We start from the raw sequence: 11,241 nt of genomic DNA, 5'->3' as shown, positions 1-11,241 counted from the left end.
ATAAATTTTCACACAATTCCTCTTCAGTTTTATCTCCTAGCCATCATTTACAACTAGGTTGTAATTAAAATCATGATAACATATGTTATTACAATATAGAGTTCAGTTTGTCAGGTTGTTATTAACATGCCAGGCAGATAAATTTTATGAGAACTAAGAAAATGGATTGGTGTTTTAAAGGTGGATAAGAAGCTTCCACTTCAATAATGCAATAGAGAGACAAATAAGAAAATAAAAAATGAAGGTGAGGAAATGAATCAAAATCTTATTTTATTTTGTATCATTCTAATATTATATTTTATACACATATTATGATAAATGGTGTTGATATCTCAGTGGATATTGAAAAAGTGTATTTGATTTATCGTGTTCTAGCACTGCTGACTGATAATGGCAATCTTTGAGTATCAGCACAGTAATGACTTATACATTAACAAACAGAAACTGACCTTCCCACCTCCCCTTTGCTCAGCCGCAATTTTGCAATATATTAATTCAACATAACTTGGCTACAAAGGGTGACAGACAACTCAATTCAGAAATAAGGCAACTTTTCAGGAAAATCTTTTTTATTTCTCAATGTAGTCTCCTCTTTCAATTCTATATTCTTAGTCAACAATGCTCAAGTGTTTTGATTCCATCCTTGAAGTACAATTTATCAAAGTTTTCAAAATAGGTAGATGTTTTGGCAACAACATCATCATTCCAGAATACATCTCTTTCCCGCAAGCAGTTTCTTTATATTTGAAGATATTAGTCCAAAAGTGTTAAGTAAGTCTGAGAAGTAGTGATGATGCAGAATAATTTCATAATATAATTTAAACAACTTTGCTGTAGCAAAAACAGAAGGGTGAGCTGGGGCATTGTCTTGGTGAAAAAGATGGCTCTTCTTCATCAATTGTAGTCATTTTCTTTTCATTTCTCATTCAGAGATCCAGCAAAGATGCATAATACTGCCCATTTATTGTTTTACCCTTTTCCAGAAAGTTAAAGAAGATCATCCAAGCTGTCTGGGACATTCAGTGTTGTTTGTGCTCATATGACCACTCTGAAAATAACTAAACCTCTTGTAAACAATTCTAACTGATGGAGCTGACTCACCAAAATGTTTATCCATCTTAGCTTTAGTTTTCTGTACATTTTGCCAATTAAAATCTAGACTTTTTTTCACTACAAAAAATCTTATTTTGTCCATTTTTCACAAATCACAATACTTGATGACTCAAATGACTGCCAACAACAGAATTATGGATGTATCTGACTAACACTTGGTGTATGCTTCTAGTGGAGATCAGGGAAATTAAGAATGACCTCAACAATGTACTATGAATGCTGTCTCTTGACTTTATACAGATTTATCATACATCCTCATATATCTGTATTATCAGATTATTTACAAAAGTATATGTTAAGTACATTTATCTACCTTTCTTATCTTCATCATAACTAAATCACATGTTGATGTATTTCAGATATATTCCATTTTCAAAACTCACTGTACTGGGACTTCTCCTTTGTATGGCCTTATATAGCATTAGATCACATTCCTTACCCCACTCAAATCACATACATTGTCTGGCTAGTCTTTCTTCCAGTTCTTTCTTATGTATTATTTACGCTCCATCTATTTATTTTATAATTATCTATACTTCCTGTTATGTGAGCAAATTAAAATTTTAAAATAAGCATACATTAATGTTTAATATTTAAGATATATCTAATATAAGATAATGAAGATATATTAGGTATATTTAATATTTAAGATACATTCATATTTAAAATTAAGATTTTTAAATAAAACATCCACTTGATTATTAATCTGTTCATATTTAATTGTAATTCCACTATTTTTTAATTTAAAAATGTTTAAATTTTTTTAAATACTCAATCTTTTTCCTTTTATTCAATTATGAATCAGTTTCATCAAGCCTTTTATTTTCAGTGGGGTGTTTTTTATTAATTATTTTCAGTTTTTTTTTTATTAAATATGTTGCACAGTTAAAATCTTGTTTTCCGTATTTAAAAAATCACATATTTCATTAAATCATAATTTTAACTTACTTCCGATTTCCCCACTATATGTTACTTTGCCTTTACATTTTATTTTGTATATTCGTTTACTGTTATAAATATCTTTTTCTTTTATGCTGGTATTAAAAATCTTCTTAAGTGTATTATTCGTGTTTATAACCGTTTTTATATTATACTTATTGAAAAATTGTTTGATTGGGTAATCCTCTTTTCCTGTAAATGTTAATTTATCCCATTTATAGGTTTCCTTTTTATGTTATTTTTTATGGAAAAATTGCTGCACATTAGCACACCAAGATCACCAAAATACAGGGATACAGGATATACAGACCTACAAATGACTGACATCCTCCTCTGTTCACCTTCAAGGCCAATTACAGAGTGAACATCATTACTCTCAGAGAATTTAAATTTGATTAGTACCTCTTACACCTAAAGTGCTTTATATTTGTCACAGCTGTAAGAAAGGCTATGACAGATAGTCTATGACTTTAGTTGGGAAACTTTAGTCGGCAGTGAATGCATTATATTCACTGTCTACTCAGTTGTAGAATAATTTTTTTATTCTTTATCATATTTTATTACACATTTCGTAAAAGGTCTTTTTCTTTTGTTCTGATGCCTAGAGGTATGAATCTTAACATCTTCAATTTATCTTTTATCATAATCAATTGATTCTCATACAAATCATAAATAATCCTTGTCTCCTTTCTTTTTTTTTTCAATTTATACTTAACCATTATCTACTGGACACATTTGGATGGGCAAAAAAAGTTGTACACATTGTAATGTGCTGCCTTGGTGCCATCAACATATTTAGTGAATAAGTCAGTATAAATTGCTGTTAACCTGCATACACAAAATACACCATTAATTAATCTTTACAGATGAAATTAATTACAATAAACAGATAAATTTTCTTGCATGACCATCACAAAAAACAACAAACTAAAGTACTTTATTGAAAGAATACAGAAAACCAACAATGATATATAAGCTCAATCATAAGACATCCAATCTTACATAAACTATTTGCTTTTAGAAATAAGATCCAAACTATTAGCACACCACATGAATATCACATAAAAGAATTCAACATTATAAGAGACCGAATACACAATAGATATAACAGTACATTCACTGACACACATTTGCACAAAATAAATAAAGAAAAGGTAAGCAAAACAAAAAATTGATCACATTAATATGCATAAACAAAGATTCAGAGAAAATAGCTCACAAATTAAAATAGTGTGGATACAATCTAACCATCAGAACCACAAATAAAGTAAACAAATCACTAAATAACACATTGTTTACAATGAATAACTTAAAAACCTTCAACAACATGAAGTTAATATTTCCAATCTTCTTATAAACACATATCACATATTCACCAGCATTGGCAACCTTAATATTCTAAAAATAAACAAAGAAAGGAAACACATCTTAACACACTTGAACACTGTGAAATATATAGATATCCAATAAGGATATACTAAATAAGCAATTCAAATCCAAGTCACTTTTGGGTCACATTATAATTTAGTGTCTCCCAATTCTAAAACACAGCCAACAGTAATATCCAGCTGACAATAGGGTGAACAGTAGCACCAGTCTCTGAAGACCGTTACATTTTGAAGACGTACGATTGAAAACATTGTGTAGTCGTTAAAAAGATTTTTAAAATTTGATTTGGTTTGTTATTACATAATTATTGTCAACAATCATGGTAAAAAATTAATAACTAATATAGTCATTTGATACATAAGTTTAGTTATCACTGTTGTATTTCTATATAAAATTTCCTCTTATAACTAATTTGTTTCCCACTTAGTAGTGAGTAGTACAATTATTTTCTATAGTATCTGCTTTTGTAGTAATTGCTACACTGCTTTATTGATTGGAAGTTTAAATATGCATCACTTGTATTTAGTTTACCCACAGTATTCACATTTCTTCATCTCAACGTTTTTGAGTTTTTATGCTTTGAACAACATTTCAACCAAACTAAATCATGATCAGTATTCAAAGCTGCTTCTGTAATTGTGTAATTCTACATTTACTAATGCAGAAAGTTCTGCCAAAGAACAGTTAGGGTTATATAATTATAGGGTTACATAATTGTAACCCTAACTGTTACCATATTCCATACCTCTTAACCTCATTCAAGTACATTTTCTATAAACAATCTTTAAAAACTTAATTTACTGTAATTAATTGATATTTTTAGTAGAAAAAATAACTAATAATAAGTATCTATTAAAAAATCACTTTTTTATATAAAACCTTGGACATTTTAATCAAATATTCCTAAAATTAGCACACTGGCTGTTGAATAAAGTTAACAAAAATAAAAAAAAAAACACAGCTCGTATTTGCCAAAAGAAATTAGACTTTAATTGGAAAGAAAACAAATGAACTTAAGTTAAATCATAACCTTAAAAAATAAAAGAAATTATGAAATTAACATAACTTAAGTCTATATAAGAAATATCAGCTGAATCAACATATGAATAATGATATTAAATGAGAAAATATATGAATATACATTTTTTGAATACATATTTTGAAAATCTACAATTTAACAAAGCCTGAAAACAAGAGAACATAAAACAACTTATTTACAATTATATACTTAGAAAAACATAACATCAATAAACATAGCATGACTGGAAAACTATTGCATTACTGACATATGCTGTAATATTGAAAAATTAGCAATGAACAAATGTCATTAACTTAGAAAAATAAATTACAGTAAATCTTAATTGGCACTGGCCTTTTCTAATTTATGAACATCATCAAACTTAGCATTAAATAATTAAAACTAGCAATTCTAGTTTAGTGTAGAAAAAAGGCCACAATAATAGTCTAGTACAAAAGGAATTAATTACAATAATCAAATTGAAATAAGTAAACATATAAATAGAGTTCATTTTAGTAGTAAGGTTTCTTGAAAATATAAAATTACAAAGAAGTCCTAAAACATAACTTCAGGAGTAATTTTCTTTAGATTAATTTAAGAGAAGAGATAATGTACGATTAACTGAATGTTCCACAAATTTTAATGATAAAATAACTGTTTAACGTAATAAATAATGAAAATTGAACTTGCCTGTAGCACACAAATATTAGCAAGAGACGAACTCGTGATTGAAGGTAAATGAATACATACAGTAATCCTGGGCATAGTCCGCAGTGGTGTATCAGGAATGCAGGGGTGAGACGTGGTTTGAGGTTGAGCAGGACGTGGCGTCTCAAAAATGTAGCAACGAGTTTGGAGAGATTCTGCATCGATGAAAATGTAATCAGCAGCTCGAGAAGATTCGGCGTCGATAGAATTGGCAGTATGTAGTGATTGAAACACTTTCCACAGAGATGTAATATAGTGAATTTGAAGAATAACTTAACAAAGAAACGAGGCTGGACGAACATAGAAAACTGTGAAATCACGAAAAACTGACGAGTAGAACTAGAGAATATTTTTACAGAGAAATACCGCAACATTTATGAAGGCGAAGAAAGTATTAACATTATACGAGTGAAAGAGAACATCGAAGCCTGGTCCTCCAAGTATGGAGGACCAGGATCCGCACAGCGTGAAAGTCAGGACTAGAAAAAAAAACTGGCGTGGTGAGAAGTAGGGGAAGCGAACAAAGCAATGGACAGAAGAGTGTGTGTGTGTGTTGACAACAAGAGTAGTGTCTAAGTGTTAGTATGAGAACGATTAGAGAAAACGTGTGAAATTCGGGAATGAAGACATAACAAAAATAATTTACAAGCAAGCAGACCACTAAAGAATTACGTAAGGCTGATAAAATAAATTTCTGAATACGCAAGTTGAAGAAATGACATCAGGGCAGACAAAGAGAAATAGACTTCTAGGAACTATGACAATATTGAAATTGGTTGAGAATAAAAAACACTTAAGAATAATATATATATTAAGACTAAAACAGCAATAAAATAATGCGTGATAGAAATAATCTAACACCAATATGATGATACAACAGCCGGTCAAGCTGGAGCCTGAGAGAAATTGATATCGAAAAGAAGCCCAAACAACCTATTATAAAATACACGTATGATAAGCCTTACAAAAATGCAAAATAAATTACCAAGACTGTAACCTACAAGCCTCGACCATAACCTTGAATTCATTGGAATAAAACGACTTTACGCAAACGGCGTAAACACTAGCTGTTGATGACAATCATAGAAACATGATGTTTCTGTGATGATGTCATTATAGAAATATCATCTTCATATGAGTTCAAAAACTCATCATATGGAGTGCTGATAACAGGATTATGGCTTGACTTGTCCAGTTGTCATTTAACTTTAAATATCCAATGTACCTATCTGAGAATCCCAAACAAATACATTATATGAATTGATCAAAGCTTAGCATGTAAGTTTTCTTCTTCAGCAGCTAAATCATTCCATTTTCAAGAAAATCTAATTATAACAAGAATTCAGATTTTAATCAAGAAAATTAGTACAGGAAATGAGGTAAAAAAATATATTGCTAATAACGAACATTTTAACTAATCTTAGCATATGTGAAATTATAATTATCTAAACAAGCAAAGAATATGTAACTATACCTGGGTAAAGTAGTAGATATTCAGTTTTACCATTACCTTTTTATTAAAAAATTTTAGAAATTTATTGACTAAGCATTCACAAAATAAAATAACTGCAATAAGTCACAGTTATTAAAAAGTTAAAAGACTGATAAAAATGTCATGAAATATTTTAAACACTAAAAATTTTAAGAAATAACTTATATATACTCACTCAAGCAAGTAATAATTTCATTCATTGTTTTCATGTGATTGTAACTTACATATTTGTTATTCATTAAATAAAACTGTTTTACCTTTACGGTAGACAAAATCATTAACTGTAACAATATTTCTGAGTTCTTTAAAATCACTTTCCAATAGATTTCATAAAAATGAGATATACTTGGGATGAATACAGCCAGCTTACAGAACAGTGCTAAATGGTTAACAGCTTAAAATATTTGTTTTTCTAACACACACACACAATAATAATAGTAATAGTAATATTTTTTTTTAATTCTTATAAGAAATAGTTTAACCATTAAGTAATCAAGTAAGTTCATCATTCATTAACATTTTACACTGTGTTAATAAAATTTAATATTATATGAAATATAAACCACCAAAACACAGTAATTAGGTAAGTTATACTTACCATATTAATTCCAAGAATCAATTTTCAGGGGATCCTGCATCTTCAGTTGTGATTAAATTCTACAATTACATTAAAACATATTTATTTATGATTTGTTAGTTTGCCGAAATTGTTTTTTGAAGAATTTGAAATTTATTATGTATGAATATGCAAACTCTGCTGTCTAGTACTGAAATGATATAGTATTTAAAAATCCATATATATATATTTTTAGAAAAGAATTTTCCAACTTCATTTAACACATACAAATATTTACTCATATAATTAATATTAACACCTTTATATTATTATTTATTTTCAAAAATTTGCTTTATTTCATATTCTATTACTTTAATATATTAATGCAAACTTATGTTTTTAAATTAATCATGTATTTTGAAAGTTTTGTTTAAGCTTAGCACGCCCTCCTTTGATTTATTCAAGCAAATACTGAGACACTGTCTATTTTTTATAGCACAGTTAGTGTTAGTCATTCCTAATGTGAGCCATGGAATGGACAATTAATGTACTGATAAAAATACATTATCTATTTATGTAACTGAAATAAAAAATTTAAAAATCAAAAATAAATTGTCTAGAACCATTTACAAAAAAATGTGTTACTAGATACATATTTTGGTTGTTAAAATTAAATTGTTTACCTAATTATACATTTTTTTACAGTTTTTGATAACTTTATAGGCTCTTGATTAGTTCAATCCTTTTTTTCATATCAATTAATTATTTGCTTAGTTTTTATGAATATATGAATATCTAATTTCTGTCTGCCTTCTCATAGTTAAAAACCAATCAGCTTGTAGAATTAGCAAGTTTTCCCCTAAGTTCAAACATGAATAGATCTCTTTTCTGACAATTCTTTTTATCTATAAACTACATATATTTTTATTAAATTTTCTTTCTGAATAAGTTTATCATAACTACAAATTATATACTTGAAGTGAGTAAGGTAATAATAAACTTCTAGCTCTTGAAACTGTGTCAAAACAGAATTTAGAAAACCCTACAAAAACATATAGCCTATGCATCTGTTACATTGATGTAACAAAAAGATATTTATGCTTTCATGAAAATAATAAAACCATGACTATTTTCTAAAATTCTGGAAATATGGTTACAGAAGATCTTTCAGGAATATAATCCAGTCTCTTTATCACTGGAGATGACACTGTTGTTTATGGTGCTCACCATTTAGTATGTGGTCAAATAGTGAATTTTATCTGTGTTGTTTTTCATTTAGCCAGTCTTTGCTGTCAATTTTTTTATTTTTTTACCTTCATATTCTTATATATTTAATCTACATACTAGCTACCTGTACATTTTTTTGTGGTTCTACATGTGTCCTTTTTCTGTGAGAATTATTTGTAAAAGTTGATTATATTGTGTGAGTAGTGCCTATTAGTGTTTCTCACATATGTAAATGAATGTGAATCCTGTTTGTCCAATGTAGTATTTATAGCAATCACTTCAGTTGAACAGTAATAAAGATGAGTGCCATTTGCACTTATACACATACATGTCTTATGCAATGACAAAAAACTTTTTAAAATTTTATTTTAATTTTTCATGCATTACTCATATAACTCATAAAAAAATAATTAAGTAATAAAACTACACTAATAATGAATGAAAATGAAAAATCATGTGTAGGACACTACCAGCAGAAGCGAAGGCTTATTCTGTTGACTGTAGTGATAGTAATTCTGAAAGAATTAAATATATTATAATCATTATAAACTTCATTATTAAATATTCAGCATCCATGCATTATTTTCATATATATTTATGTATTCTATTTATTAAATACAAATTTCATCATTTTTCTTTTATTTTTATCATCACAAATAGTGAATTTTTCTAAATAGATCATTTGAACCTTTTCACTATCCATTCTCTATCCTGAGCTTTTCACTTTATATCCTTGTAATTTCCTTCTAACATCAAATCAGTCAACATCTTTTATCTTCTGCCTCTGATTCTTTTTCCAGTTATCTTTTCTTCTGTACTCTGTTTTCTGAACAGTATTCTCTTTTCAGTATGTGGCTAGTTAATTGACTAATATATTTCTTCCTTCGTTGATTTTATTTAACACTTCTGTATTATTTATTTCATCTGACCATTTTATAGCTTTCACCTTCCTCTAGATCCCCATCTTGAAACTAGAAATATTTTTCTCTTTCTTTTTTCTTTTTCAAAGTCTACATTTCAGAATCTTGTAATACGACACTTCTCATACAACATTTAACATATCCTTTTTTTAATTTCACATGCTGTTTTTCCACATTGTCTGATAAATTCCTCTTCAATATATTAATTAGTATTATTAAAAAAAAATCATCAACAGAGTAATTAATATTGTTTTCATAAAATAAAATCTTTTGATTGCATTTTAAATAAGTTGGTAGAAGATTTTTCAAATACGAGTAGTTTCATAATTTATTAAAAATAGCAACAGAAGCATAATATGGCCCTTTCTTGTAAGTTTAGGTAATGTGTTGCATTATATGACAAAGAGTTTCATTGTCTTGTTTAAAAAAGTGAACATTATATTTTAAGAATAAGTGACAAAATTTTAACAAAGATTGCACATTCGTAGTATAAATATGTAAAGTAGAATAAGCAGAAATAAATATATATATATATATATATATATATTTTTTTTGTCTTCAGTCATTTCATTGGTTTGATGCAGCTCTCCAAGATTCCCTATTTAGTGCTAGTCGTTTCATTTCAGTATACCCCCTACATCCTACATCCCTAACATTGTTTTACATACTCCAAACGTTGCCTGCCTGCACAATTTTTTCCTTCTACCTGACCCTCCAATATTAAAGCAACTATTCCAGGATGCCTTAATATGTGGCCTACAAGTCTGTCTCTTCTTTTAATTATATTTTTCCAAATGCTTCTTTCTTCATCTATTTGCTGCAACACCTCTTTATTTGTCACTTTGTCCACCCATCTGATTTTTAACATTCAATAGCACCACATTTCAAAAGCGTCAAACCTTTTTTTCTCAGTTACTCCAAGTTTCACTTCCATATAAAGCTATGATCCAAACATGTACTTTCAAAAATCTTTTCCTGACATTTAAATTAATTTTTGATGTAAATAAATTATATTTCTGACTGAAGGCTCATTTCGTCTGGGCTATTCGGCACTTTATATTGTTCCTGCTTCATCCATCTTTAGTAATTCTACTTCCCAAATAACAAAATTCTTCTACCTCCATAATCTTTTCTCTTCCAATTTTTACATTCAGTGGTCCATCTTTGTTATTTCTACTACATCTCATTACTTTCATTTTGTTCTTGTTTATTTTCACGCGGTAATTCTTGTGTAGGACTTCATCCATGCCGTTCATTGTTCCTTCTAAATCCTTTTTACTCTCAGCTAGAATTACTATACCATCAGCAAATCGTAGCATCTTTATCTTTTCACCTTGTACTGTTACTCCAGATCTAAATTGTATTTTAACATCATTAACTGCTAGTTCTATGTAAAAATTAAAAAGTAATGGGGAGGTAACATCCTTGTTGGACTCTCTTTCTTATTACAGCTTCTTTCTTATATTCTTTAATTTTTACTGTTGCTGTTTGGTTCCTATAAATGGTAGCAATTGTTCTTCTTTCTCTGTATTTGAACCCTAATTTTTTTTAAAATGCTGAACATTTTGTTCCAGTCTACATTTTCTAGGTCTATAAATGCCAAGTATGTTGGTTTGTTTTACTTTAATCTTTCTTCTACTATTAATCTGAGTACTAAAATTGCTTCCCTTGTCCCTATACTTTTCCTGAAACCAAATTGGTCTTCTCCTAACACTTCTTCCACTCTCCTCTCAATTCTTCTGTACAGAATTCTAGTTAAGATTTTTGATTCATGGCTAGTTAAGCTCTGTATTATATCTATATCTATATTAAGTTCTGTATTCTTCACATTTATTTGCTCTTGCTTTCTTTGGTATCATGAGTATAACACCCTTTTTGA

The sequence above is a fragment of the Lycorma delicatula genome, chromosome 4 (genome assembly GCF_047948215.1).
Source record: "Lycorma delicatula isolate Av1 chromosome 4, ASM4794821v1, whole genome shotgun sequence".
Classification (NCBI taxonomy): Eukaryota; Metazoa; Arthropoda; class Insecta; order Hemiptera; family Fulgoridae; genus Lycorma; species Lycorma delicatula.
This window is presented reverse-complemented; position numbering follows the sequence as displayed.